General features: G+C 41.4%; 1 long non-coding RNA gene across 7 annotated transcripts in view; it reads left to right on the top strand.

Annotated features, from left to right (window-relative positions):
* Positions 1 to 13,420, top strand: part of LOC146444219 (uncharacterized) — a 299,825-nt gene that overhangs the window by 86,697 nt on the left and 199,708 nt on the right. For all 7 annotated transcript variants that reach the window (XR_014849725.1, XR_014849722.1, XR_014849723.1 and 4 more), the window contains one exon: positions 12,308 to 12,375. This is a non-coding gene — a long non-coding RNA (uncharacterized LOC146444219). The remainder of the gene's footprint in view (positions 1 to 12,307; positions 12,376 to 13,420) is intronic.

Raw genomic sequence — 13,420 nt, forward strand, 5'->3', positions numbered from 1 at the left:
ATTACTAGATATTGAATGCCTTCATCCCTGCAGAGGCATTTCTATTTGGAGTTCCATCCATGCCTGCCTTCCCTGTCATAGCCAAAAGCCTAAATAGAGGAAGATGTTTATCATTTTCCATTTAGAAATTAGTATTCTGGTCCCTCTGCAGTGCATATAAAATGCTCGTTATGCTGGAGTTTCACTGAAGTAGAAGTGATTGTACCAAGGGAAAAATTTCTCTCAATCAGGATTGAAGTGCATGCCTCAGGGACGGGGGCATCATCTTCCTTTCTTGCACACAGTCACTCTTCTTATATCAACACCAATTACGAGGTAAGGTTCAAAGCTTGCCTGTGAGTTTGTTCATATTCAAGCCTGCTGAGAACAACCTGTCCCTTCCTCTCAGCAGACTCTCTTCTTACATTAGAATTCCCTTTCCTTTTTGTATCTATATAAAATATACAGAAACTGTCTCTTTCAGCCAAGAACTTTGAAAAGCCTCGAGTTCTGGTTAGTTCTTAATATCCTTCTGAGGTATTCCTCTGAAAATAATCTTCTCTGTCTTTTGATTAGACTGTAGACTTTTTGGAGTTTGTGCTTGGCTGTACAAAATTTTAAATGGGGAACACTGACTTCTAGTTAACATGAATAAAAATTGGGGGAAAAGTTCTTGCATGGGATAACCTATTTCTCTTTAGAAAAAATATGAGTGGATTAAGAATTTGCTCTATCTCAGTGAACACTAAGGTTGTTGGAACTATTTTAACCTCTGATCTCCTGTTCTCTCTGATAAAAGTGTTCAGTAGGGTGACTGCATTTGGGGCCTCTTTGGTTAAGGTAATATTAAGCTGAAAATGATAATGTGCAGAAGGTAACACTGAGGAAAACTAAGGCAGATTGTCAATGCAGGCTTCTGTTTTGTGGCTGAATGATGGTAATATTATTTCTGCAGGAAACGAAATAAGTCTGTCTCTGTTGCAGCACAAGCAGTCCCAATCAGCAGATTTGTTTCTTGATATCCTCAGTTAATCTCAGTTACTTTTTTGTGCTGTTTCGCCTTGAATTTATCTTGTTAGGAAATTCCTGGTAACCTTCTCTAAAAAGGCAATCCCACATTAATTACCAGATGCCTAATTTTCTGCAGGAAGATGCACACTGTTAGGAAATTGTGCCTTGGAACCTTGGTAGGAACTTCAGGAGGAGAGAGGTCTGTGAAAGACTATCACGGTACGCTGCTATACTGTAATTCATCAAAAGTACATAAAAAGTTTGGTGCTTATCCGTGGTAAACCTTTTTGGTTTTGTAAAATTCACGCAGCTCTCTAGCAATTGAGAGCAATTGAGCAATTGCTTCTTTTCTAATTCAGTGGCTTTAATATAAAATGACTGTAACAAACCAAAGCAAACTGTAAAAGTGCTGTCTTCTGCTTCTGATTTTTGCACTGTGATTGATCTACATTATTCTGTAGCTCTGGTGCCTGGCAGAATCACAAGGTGACACACCTATCTGACAAAATGTGCCCACAGTTTAACAGTCTTATTTATTTTAGGAAAAAACCCAACACTGAGTGATCTGAAATTCCATTAGGCTTAAAAGGAAAACATTTAGTTAGTAGAAGGTTGAGAGGGAGAGTGAATTAAAGGGAGCTCAACTGTTTTTAAAAAGTCGACTAGACTTCTTGAACTTTTAACGCCAGAATAAAAATTTCATTGAGCAATGGGAGAATATCTTCCCTCCTTGAGCTGCATGTAAACTATCTTTCTGTACATAAGGAGACTCTGCTTTCTTTACTTGACACTGTTACGGTATTAGATTTCATGTTTGCCAACATGATTTCAGAAGAGATGCGGATAGAAGATATGTTCCAGACCCGGAAGGAGTCTTGCTGAAAAATGAATGCAAAATGAGCATTAAAGTTCCTTGTGACACCAGTATTTCTTCGTTTTTCCCATCTATTTTCTTCTAACTCATTCCATAAAAGTCTGAATTCAGTAGTTTATTCAGAGTCTATCCAGTTGGATAATGTTCTGTCTTGTGGGGGAGCCAACCTGTTTCTCTTTGTAGATCCACTGTTGTTGCATCATGCTACTTGCTAAGGGTGGGCATTTTAATGATCTGTAGGAGAATAAGTTTGGAGCAATCCCAACACCTTCACACTTCACCAGGAAGCTGAGTTAAAAAGTAAATTTTGCAGTCATGAGGTGACCAACCCAGAGCCAGAAGTGAATGTGTGCCAGGCAGCACTACTACTTACAGGTACCAGCACTGGTAGTGCTCAAGGCCAGGCTGGATGGGGCTTTGAGCAACCTCATCTAGTGGCACATGTCCCTGCCCTTGGTAGGGACATTGGACTCTGTGATCTTCAAAGGTCCCTTCCAACCCAATCCATTCTGTGAATGTTTGATTCTGTAATCTTGGTTGGGGAGCAAAGAGGGAAAGCCTTGGGCAAGCTGCCCTGCTGTCAGGGAAAAGGTGCTCCCAGAGGTCTTAGCACTGCTGCTCTTAGGAAGATTTTCTCTGCCTTTCCGCCCACTCTTCCCAGCAATACTTGCTTTCCTATGCATATCTTCCTCAGACTCGCCAGCCATCCTACAAGGCTGTGTGGAGCAATCTGCCCCCTCAGAAACACTAGACACTAGAAATGCTGTTCTCATGCCTACAGCTGGTTCTCTCATCAGCGCAGCAGTGAGGAAGGAAGGCTGTGCACAACAGAAAACATCCAACCAGCCTTACTCAGTACCAGCACTCTGAAAACAGCCCAAACATTCACCAGCAAATCCAATTGGAACACACTGTTTTCTGTCAGTCACCAAACACTCAGAAACTATGCCTCACTGTCTAATCCTTGGCCTAAAGCTATATAAATAATACCCTGTGCTGTCAGGGCCCTAAGGACACTCCCAGTCTGGCCTGTGCCAGCCCAGCCCCTTCAGGGCTCCCTGTGCCCTGCCCAGGCTGGGGACACTATGCCAGCCCCTGCCCCAGGGACGCTGCAGCAGGGCTGTTCTCCAGCTCCCTCAGCCCTGCCTGGCCATGGCCCTGAGCCAGGCATGGCTGCAGCTCCACATCCCGGCCCAGCCTCACACCATTCCTGTCCCTGGCCCCAGAGAGATGCCTGGTGCTGGGGCTGCCCTGTTACCCCGCGGCTGGCCTGCTCCTGTCTGGGCTGGGCCAGGCTGCAGGCCCTGCCATGGAGAGCCCTCCTGCTTGACTGGGAGTCCATGGTGCTCTGACAGATGCCATTGACACAGCTTTCCTGCGAGTGAATATTGACATACCACGAGCTTTTTAATAAGTTTCTTCATGCAGTCACAGAATTGTTGGGAGGGACTTCTGGAGATCACCCTGTCCAACCTCCTGCCAAGGCAGGGTCACCTGGAGCACAGGTGACACCGGAATGTGTCCATGTGGGTTTTGAACGTCTCTAGAGACGGAAACTTCACAACCTCCCTGGGCAGCTGTTCCAGTGCTCTGCCACCCTCAGTCTAAAGAAGTTCATGCTCATGTTGAGGTGGAACTTCCTGTGTTTTAGTTTATGGCCATTGCTCCTCATCCTGTTACTGAGCACCACTGAAAAGAGTCTGGCACCATCCTCTTGGCACCCATCTTTGAGATATTTACATGCATTAATGTGATCCCCTCTCAGTCTTCTCCAGATTAAACAGACCCAGCTCCCTCAGTCTCTCCTAATAAAAGAGATGCTCCAGACCCCTAATCATCTTGGTAATTGAGCACTTCTAGATTTTCAGGACTTTGGTGAATTATATTCCCCAATTCTGCAGGAAGAATCTCCCAGGAAAGCATGTGTCTCCTCTAACCATGTCCAGACCTCAAGGGGACATTCATTAGGCCTGACCAGTGCCAGGCTGCAGGAAGACTGCAGTTCATCTTAGGAAGTACAGGAACTGAAGAACAGTAACAATGCCAAAACAGCAGAAGTGCCTACAGAATGCAGATTTGAATACATAAATGTTGAGCTTATCTTTGGCTGTCTAGCCTTATTCTTGTACAATAAAAAAACCCAAAAAACAACTAGATGACAAAATCATTTTGAAATCAGTACTATGAGGAGAGGGACAGAGATGAAATCTGTGTAGGGGAGAATGAAAAGTATGGTGTCCACTGGGTAGCCTTACATTCTAAGTATTTAATTTTTTTTTCTTTAAAATGTTAATAAATAAATAAATAAATAAATAAATGCAAAGTGTTGCCACTGAATTATATACTCCTGAGACTTCTTCATTTTACTTTTTGATCACTCCCCCAGTGCTTACATAAACAGCCTGAAGGTTTGCTTTTGGTATTTTACCTCATGGTTGTGTTTCGGAAGCTGCTCCATCAAAACAAGATTTTATTATTTTCAGAAGTTTATGAAGCAAAGAATTGGAATAGCTGGAAACATACAGAATAGTCTAATGTCACTCAGTAGTTCAGTTATAAACCTGAAATATGTAAAGTAATAATAGAACTTCGACAGTTACCACTCAAAATACCCACTATGCAAATCAGATTTTCTACAGGAGAGAAAAGTTTGAAACCAAATAAAATTACCTCCTGGGGCCTCCCCAAGCAAAATTCAAATAGCCTCTGAGAACATCATTGTAGGTGAAGGCACTGAACATCAGGCAATTACTGATAATCACTGGCAATCTTAAAAATGCACCATTTACAGCTGACGATTGACAAAATGTCAGCATATAACTTTGCTATTTCATTCCCATATGTGTATAACAAAATGCATTGCTACTATTTATTTCCTGTTGCTGTTTGAAAGAATTCCTGCAGCCAAATGTCAATTTTTTTGCTGTTAGCATTTAAGAGGCTCCCTAATGTGAGCAATTTATGTCCAGCTAAATTCCATTTTATATTTTCTCAATGATACAAAGATTGATCAATTGGAAATTAATTTGAATAATTTTTAATATTGATCAGAAGGCACCTTCCTTAGAAGCTTCATATGCATGAATGTGTAATTTCATATATATGTATCTATATCAATATCAATAATATATGTATCTTCATATATAGTATTTTAAGTATATAGCATTCATAACTGCTTAGTGTTTTGCCCAAGTTTGGTGAGATTTGATCTTAAATTTGGCTTTGATTCTGGTATAATATAACTACATGGCAAGGTAACCCCCTAGCTGATCAAGGGAAGTCAGTTGATGTAATCTTTTTGGATTTCAGTAAAATTTGCAATACTATCTCTCATAGTATCCTTCTGGACAAAATTTCCAGCACACAGCTGAATAAACACATCATGTGATGGGTGAGCAACTGGCTCAGAGGTCAGGCACAAAAGCTTGTATTGAATAGGGTGACAACAGTCTGGTGACCTGTCACTAGTGTGGTTCCACAGGGCTCCATCCTTGGCCCCATGCTTTTCAACATCTTCATAAGTTACTTGGATGCAGGACTGGAAGGGACACTAAGCAACTCTACAAAACTGGGAGAACATGTTGACTCCATGGAAGGCTCGGAGACCCTACAGAGAGACCTTGATAAATTAGAGGACTGGGCAATCACCAAGCACATGAAATTTAACAAGGGGAAGTGCTGGATTTTGCACCTGGGATGGGGCAACCCTGGATGTACAGACAGACTGGGGAATGACAGGCTGGGGAGCAGCTCCAGCTGTGACCTGGGGATCCTGGTTGATGGAAAGTTGAACATGAGCCAGCAGTGCCCTGGCAGCCAGGAGGGAGATCCCTGTCCTGGGGGCATCAGGCACAGCAGGGCCAGCCGGGCAAGGCAGGGGATTGTCCTGCTCTGCTCTGCTCTGCTCTGAGCTGGGGCAGCCTCACCTTGACTCCTGGGGGCAATTTTGGGTGCCACAATAGGAGAAAGACATTAAACTATTAGAGAGTGTCCAAAGGAGGGCCAGGAGGATAGTGAAGGGCCTTGAGGAGAAGACATAGGAGTGTCTGAGGGCACTTGGTCTATTCAGCCTGGAGGAGAGGAGCCTGAGAGGAGACCTCATTGCAGTTACAACTTCCTCATGAGGAGAAGAGGAGGGACAGGCACTGATCTCTGTTCTGTGGTGACAGTGACAGGACTGAGGGAATGGCCTGAAGCTGTGTCAGGGTAGGTTTAGGTTGGATATGAGAAAAGTTCTTCACCCAGAGGGTGGTTGGGCACTGGAACAGCTCCCCAGGGCAGTGGTCACAGCACCAAGCCTGATGGAGTTAAAAAAGCATTTGGACAATGCTCTCAGGCACATGATGGGATGCCTGGGGTGGTCCTGTGAGGGATCAGGACTCTATCATCCTTGTGGATCCCTTCCAGCTTGGCATATTCTGTGATTCTGTGAAGTCTGTGTACAGGAGACTGGGGACATGTGCATAGCTGGGGCACTGATCACATCAAATTTGCAGTGGGTGAGGGCATGGGATTCTTCTTGCCCCTCAAGCCTATTTTAAGGGATAGGTGCCTCACCACAGCTCGTGACATGGTGCTGACTGACTTTCCTTCTTAGCCCCCAGGAGATTACAGTGGAGTTACTGAGCTTCCACACCATGCAAAGTGTGCAGGTGCTAGAATCTTTGCCTCCCCACAGCACGTTAGGGTCTCACTACAAGTCCCTTGAACACCTCCTCACGAGTGTGGATGGTTTGTCATATGTGTTGATTTTTCTGGGAGCCAAACTGACACTGACTTTCAGATTTAACAATTTTTGGATGACTCAGTCTTTCAGAGAAGCAGCTGCAGGGTATTTAGGAATAGGCAAAAATGGCAATCCAATGACAAATGTTGTCACAGAAGTGACAGGAGTTGCTAAATATGGTGCAGCACCTGACAGGTGAACAGACATAGTGACCTGATAACATTAAAATACTTGGACATCTTCCCACAACTCCTAGTATTCCTAGCAAAAGAAAAAAGATCTCACCTTAGGACTTCATAGATAAAAATTACCCTGTTGCATTTGGAACTAAGTTTAAATATGTATGTTGTTGTCATTACTGAAAATATTTTAATCTTTAATTTTGAGCTTTGTATCCGTTGTATCCTTCATGGTAAAGTATTCTTTAGAGGTGGCACTCTGGACTTCAGTAGAGATGTGCCAGCCACTGGAGTGGCCTGTCAGTGCATAAACTGCTGAAAGAAAAGGCCTTTGCTATTTATTTAAAATGTGAACTAGTGTGACCAACCAACCTACCTGCCTGCCACCCTGTCATTTCTGTTACCTCTACTAAGCTACAGAGTAAAATTCAAAAGCCTTGTTTTTGTCATTGTTAAGGTTCTGCTGATCTAAAAGACCACCTTCTTAGAAGTTGATAGGAGTATCGGTGGTGTGTAGTGTGAAGATTTATGGGCTGGATATATGAGAAGACATTAAATCTTCCATTTGGCTGGTGACACCAGCTTATGCAGGCTCCACTGGAATAAATCTGACTTGTAGCCTGTTTGCCGTGTTACTGAATAGCCCCAAGCTCGCAGTAGAGTATCTTTTCCCAGTAATCTCTAGTTCAGCTGTGGAATTTTTTTCTTGACAGACCTATGCTACAAAAAGAAAAACTTTTGCAAAGTCATGCCTTCCTGAGAGATAAAGGTCATGTTTTTAGGGTAATATATTTCAATAGAGGCTCCAACTGGAAGCCAGGGCAATAATTTACACAGTCTTGTTTTACACAGACTTTAAATAACGCAGATGTTGGTGTCCAGATGAGTACACGCAGAGAAGAGTGGACAAATTTTCCAATATGATCAGAAAGCCTCTGTAATTTGAAACCCATTGAGACACAGATTTGATCTCCTTCAGTCCTGTCCTCCCTCTTCCCCTTTCTCCTTTACCTGCTTCTCACATGCCTAGAGATGAGGTATACCCCATGAAAGCTGTTTAAACCACACCAAGAATTCATCCATAAACTGAAGCCTGAGTTTGTCAGTGTACAAAATATAATTGGGTTAAAAGCAGTCCAAGGGATTCATGGGAAGAAGCTGGCTGACAAGCTTGATTAAGCACCATGTTGTGGATGTAACCTCCTAGTTTGGTGGTCCCCAAACTCCCAGAAGTGAGGAGGGCATTAGAGAACAAAGCATGATTGTGTGCCCTCTCTGTCCTTTCACTCCCACCCAGTATCTGTTAATGGCTGTCCTCAGAAAAAAGACATTGGCTTGGAAAGTCCTGCTGATGTGACCTGGTATGCATAAGTTTTTTGGCAATCCTAAGCAGAGGCTGAGGGAGCAGAGGCTGAGTGCAAGCAGCACTGAAAGCAAATAGTCTTTTCTCCCTCAGAAACTGTCTCTGTTTTTAAGGTTTGTGGAAAAAATGTTGGTTGTCCTTTGCTGTGTTATTCCTCTTTTGTAGCAAGCATCCTGCCTGTCAAGTACCAGCTCAGCCTCTTTCCTAGATACAAATGGAATTTTTTTTTGATACAGTGCCCACTGCATGACACAGAGGACTGCAGTTAATCTAAGGCAGGTAGCAAAAACATGTATTTAAGATTCCAGTATTTTAGGCCTTGATATTTAAGACATATGGATTGAGACTTGTAAAGAGAATAATTTGGTCTAAACATGTTGGGAAAGAAAGATTTATATTGATATTTTCATCTAATATGAACATGATATGAACAGTGTATGAACATAAATCTCAGTGATCTACTAAACTATATACCTGAATGTTTCTAAAACTTTCTAAGACAGAACCTTGTACAGACTGTGTGAAATTCTATTACTATAACTGGGTTGAATCATTTGGTTTTAGACTCTTTTCCTTTCTTTTTTCTAATTGCATAACATCATCTCTTGAAATGGTGTTTTAAACAAAAGGCAGACTTTAACGCAATGTGGGCTTTTCCCCAACACCTACACTAATATCTAAAAATACTCTTAAAATTATTCAAGAATGAAGCTCTTTAGGGTGAAGTTCCTCAGATACATTGTGTTTTGCTTTTCCAGGAGTGAGTCAGTTTTCTATTCGCTGTAATACATTTGGTTTGTGGATATTGCTTTCATTTTTACATCTGTAGAGCAAAGCAAAAAGATGCCTGTTTGTGATCTGATCAATATAATGGCTTAAATCTTATACTTTGGGGAGGGAGTGTGTTTGATCATAAGAGCTGGAAGGCATACCCTATTCAATTCATGAAAAGTCAAAACATATAATAGTGAGGTTCCTGCTAATTAAGTAAGTCGTGACTGACCAAGAATCATCCACAGTAATCTGTGATGGTACCATGAAAAATGCATTGTAATTAGGTAGCACAGCTTGAATATGAATTAGCATTATTCAACAGATGCATGCCTCTTTGTTGGTTCCAAGTATCAGTTTTTCACTGGAATGGAAAATCAAGTAATAACAGTAACAACAACCACAAAGGAGAGAAATTTGTATAGTGCTCCAACATTTCATTATTAAAGAAATAAATATTTTAATTTTATTTATTATTCCCTATTTATATCTTCTTTTAAGGGAGACTAATATTCTGTTCCAGAGAAAATACTTAATTTTAGGACAAGATGTTTAAAACGATAAGGTTTTTCCTTGAAAGCTGCCTGTCTTCTTGTCTCTTCCATATGGGAGAAGATGAAAATATGAAAATATCTGAACACATATGAACCTGATTCATCTTCAGCCCACATTACACCTGAAACTATAACCTCTGTCATAATATTACAGACAGCATGACAAGAATTACATGCCTAGTATGCAAGGACTGGTGCTTGCAGTAATGATGAGAAGCATTTCATAGGTACAATATGCTTGTCTAGTCTGTCTGTATGCCCTTGGTTACTCATATTCCTTGTCCCTGTAAAGCTGTAAAAAGGGGTTTATACTGGTAGCTTTGCAAATACCCATTTGTTCAAATGTTCACTTCAGTTAAAGAAGAAATTCCTATCTCAGAATTTTGTTTTTCCAGCTTCCTGGTTGGGATGGACATGTTGGCAGGAATTGTGTATGTGTGGTGCACAGCTGTGTGCCTGTATTAGCAGGGGGGAATGACCCTGCAGAGGTGAGTAGAGAATGCAGGAGACCCAACATCCACACCATCTTCTTAAAGATATGCTTCCATCATGCTGAATGAGTGCCCATGAGCAATGGAGCACACTCAGGGCACCCCAGTTTTGTTTCATCTGAAGTGAACACCGTCTGTGTGCTCTGAGATTGCCCTGCAGTGAAAAGCAAAGTGAAGTAATGGGGAATGCTCAGGAGAGTCTCTTCAAAAGCACACTCCTGTCCCCAGCTAAAATAGTGGAGCTGGGATTTTGAAACTGAGGTGGAGGATTAGTCACCCCAAGGGTTGTACTCAGACACCCGGAAAAAAGTATTTCACAACAGTGATAGACTGCTGCATCATTCATTTGCTGAGCTGGAACTCAAGGTCTGTATTTTGAATTCTACAGAAGAGTCCAAGGTTTTGGTTAAAATGCTTTTAGGTCTTAATACACCACTGAAGTGAAAGACCCAGTGAAGTTTCATTAAACACAATCTCTTCTGCTTCAGCTTCCAGCCGCATCCTGCCATGTTTAATAGGAAAGCTAACTATCCTACCCTGCAGTAGAGGCTTGAAGCCCTGGAGATAATGTGGCACAAAGCTGCAGTAAATATGTTTTCTGCACATCATTCCAGCCCAGGCATGGTGCTGGGAGAGGGCTTGCATTTTTCTTACTTTATCACTTTATGTAGGGCCAGGTGGGTTATATTCTCTGCCTGCTGGCTTTTGCTGGGAGTTAGAACTCCATCTCTGTGATGTTCCTTGAGTTGAAAAGCTCATTTTCATTTCATTACTACAGCTCTCCAGCCTCCTGCTGACTCAGCCTTTCCTCCTGCAGTACGAAATGTCATGTGGACACAGTAATTTTCATATATCCTTGTTCAGACTTCATTATAATTTATTATTAGCTGTATTAAGTCTCTCATACATAAGTCTCGAGCAGCTTACCTATCAGTATGGTGACTGAGTGAGCAGCTGGGAAAGTATGTCAGTAATTTCTTTATCTCATCTTATTAATATCAAATATTACAATTATTGCAATTCATTCTTGGCACCCAAATTTTTTCATTAGCAACATACTGTTCACACCTCTTTCCTTGCTACCTACTTTAATCAGAGAAATGAGGAGCTAATCACTTATCTGTGCATTATAGTAGAAATGAGTAAAATGATCACAGCTTGGGAACTGCTGTTACACACGCATGTAAGTGATGCATAACGTAGTTATACTGATAGAAATAATATATTCCTGGAAAAAAAATCATTTTTGGTTGCTCTGAATAAACTACAAGTTGTCTACTGTGTTCCAACTGTGACATAAACCTACTTTTTGTTGAGTAAGCAGTTTATTTTTTAAACCTTAAATCTGATATAAGTTGCACAATTTTAAACACGTGCTTGATTTTAAAAAGATTTTTAGACTTGGATTCCTTGTAATATTGTGGATTTTTGGGCATTTATTTTTATTTTAAAACAGAATATTGAGCAAAGGGGATCCCATCTTCACAGCACTGCAGGCTGAAATATTTTCTACGTGGAATACCATACTGGGTCACAAAAAAACTCTGTTCAGCAATCACAAAAGTTCATAAAGTTCACAATTCAATCTGCAAAATTATATTAACTTCAGTAGAATTTAGGTGTGTGTCTATTATTTTGAGCATTATTTTGAGGTTGGTAGCTCTTCAGAATGTGTTCTTCATTTTGGCTATACAGAATACCTGCACACAAAATATGAAAGGCAGTCTACAGGGCCTTCATGTTGCTCAGCAAGGCTCTCTCTCAGCAAGTTAAAAGCAGAAAACCTTCAGAATCTTCCAGGTGCCCTACCTCTTGGGTGATGTGTTTCATTTCTTCCATCTCTACCTTGCACCTAGAGGCAGAGTCTCTCCTGCGCTGGTTCAGTGGTTGTAGCCTTAAGGTGTTGGGAACCAGGTCCTGGAAGAAACTTCTTGCCTCCTGGCAGTGCTCATTACACACTTCAAGATAGCATTTTCTTCAGGACCTGGTGTGTTTGTATCTCTTCACAAACAGACAGTGAAAAGGTAAAACATCTATACCAATGAAAGCCTGTCCACCTGGGTCTTACTTGTATTTTAGCCTCACCTTGCAAGTCCTGGCTAGTTCCAAAGTTGCTTCTGCTGTAGAGATCCTTTCCATGAGTTATGTAACATTTCCCTTCTTCCTCTCTGATTAGTGATCACAGAATGCAACAGCTCTAAATGACGGCTTTAAGGTGAACCCCACAGATTGGGAATAAAAAAGCCAATAGCGTGTCTGAAACCAGAGAAACAGTTATTTTTGAGGTAGTTAAACAGAGATCTTCACCTCAAGGTCCTTTTCCAGTTCATTCCTTAATTTTCTGTTTGGTTTTCAATAGATCCGAATTACAGTAAGGTGACTTGACCTACATCTTCCGTCCCAGCTGACTGTCAACTGCCTTGAAAGGTAGGCTGTATGTTAATAGTTGCATTTTTGGTACATCCCAAATAATCTGTTTGGTAGAAATATTGAATATGCTACAGAGGCTCACCTAAAGAAATCTAAATACACTTGGAGTCTGTCCAGAAAAAGGGTGACGATTTAAAGTATGATATAATAACTTGCCCACTTGTATCACTTGTAATTAATTTTTCTATATTGTTTTATGTGTGAATAAGACTGCAGACATTTGCATTTGGTTTCTTCTACATGGTTTTCAAAATGTAACCTGGAAAGCACACATACAACTTTGTTTCAGATAGTTTTGTAGAGGAACCTCCTCTAGATTCTGAATTAAAATATCCCTATGGAAAGCGTGGAGGGAGCAGTAAGGTGGGCCCTGGGGACATGAACACCCAGCTCTTACCATACAGCACATGGTCTGGGTGTTGCACTAATGTCCCTTTGAAAGACTCCACTGTGGACTTAGATCAGGGAAAGCTTTACTCAGTGCTACAGTTCACTTCCCTGCCATGCAGGAGAGAAGACCCAATGGTAGGTCTCAATCAGCTTTAGCTGTGTGGCAGCAGGATCAGAGTCCCAGTCATGAGCCACACAGTGGCATCCCATTGTGCTCGGTCTTGGACAGGCATAGATGAAGAAGCTGATGGCTTTTCCACAGTTCGTAACTTACTTGGCAGTAGATTTATTTCTTGCTTTGCTTTTTTCAGGAAAACACTGCATCATGTATTATGGAAACATCAAGGATACTGCCTTGCCTGTGCTGTTTAGTAAATGACATAGTGCTTCTTGGTAGGATATAGATGTCAACATGACTATTGAAAATGTCCAGGGGTGTCATGAGTCCTTGCGTACAGGGGAGAGATGACATGCTATTAATGATCCTTTCTTCAACAAGCAAATTGCAGTCATGTTATATAAAGTTGGGAAAGAAATAAAAATAGCCCTTCATTAAAAGCAGGCTTGTCTGCTATACCTATGGCATACTAGACTTATTTAAATACATTGTGAATTCTTGGGGAAAGCAGAACCCAGAGATGTAGCTATTACT

This window comes from Lichenostomus cassidix, chromosome 1 (genome assembly GCF_008360975.1).
Source record: "Lichenostomus cassidix isolate B80296 chromosome 1, HeHo_3.0, whole genome shotgun sequence".
Taxonomy (NCBI): Eukaryota; Metazoa; Chordata; class Aves; order Passeriformes; family Meliphagidae; genus Lichenostomus; species Lichenostomus cassidix.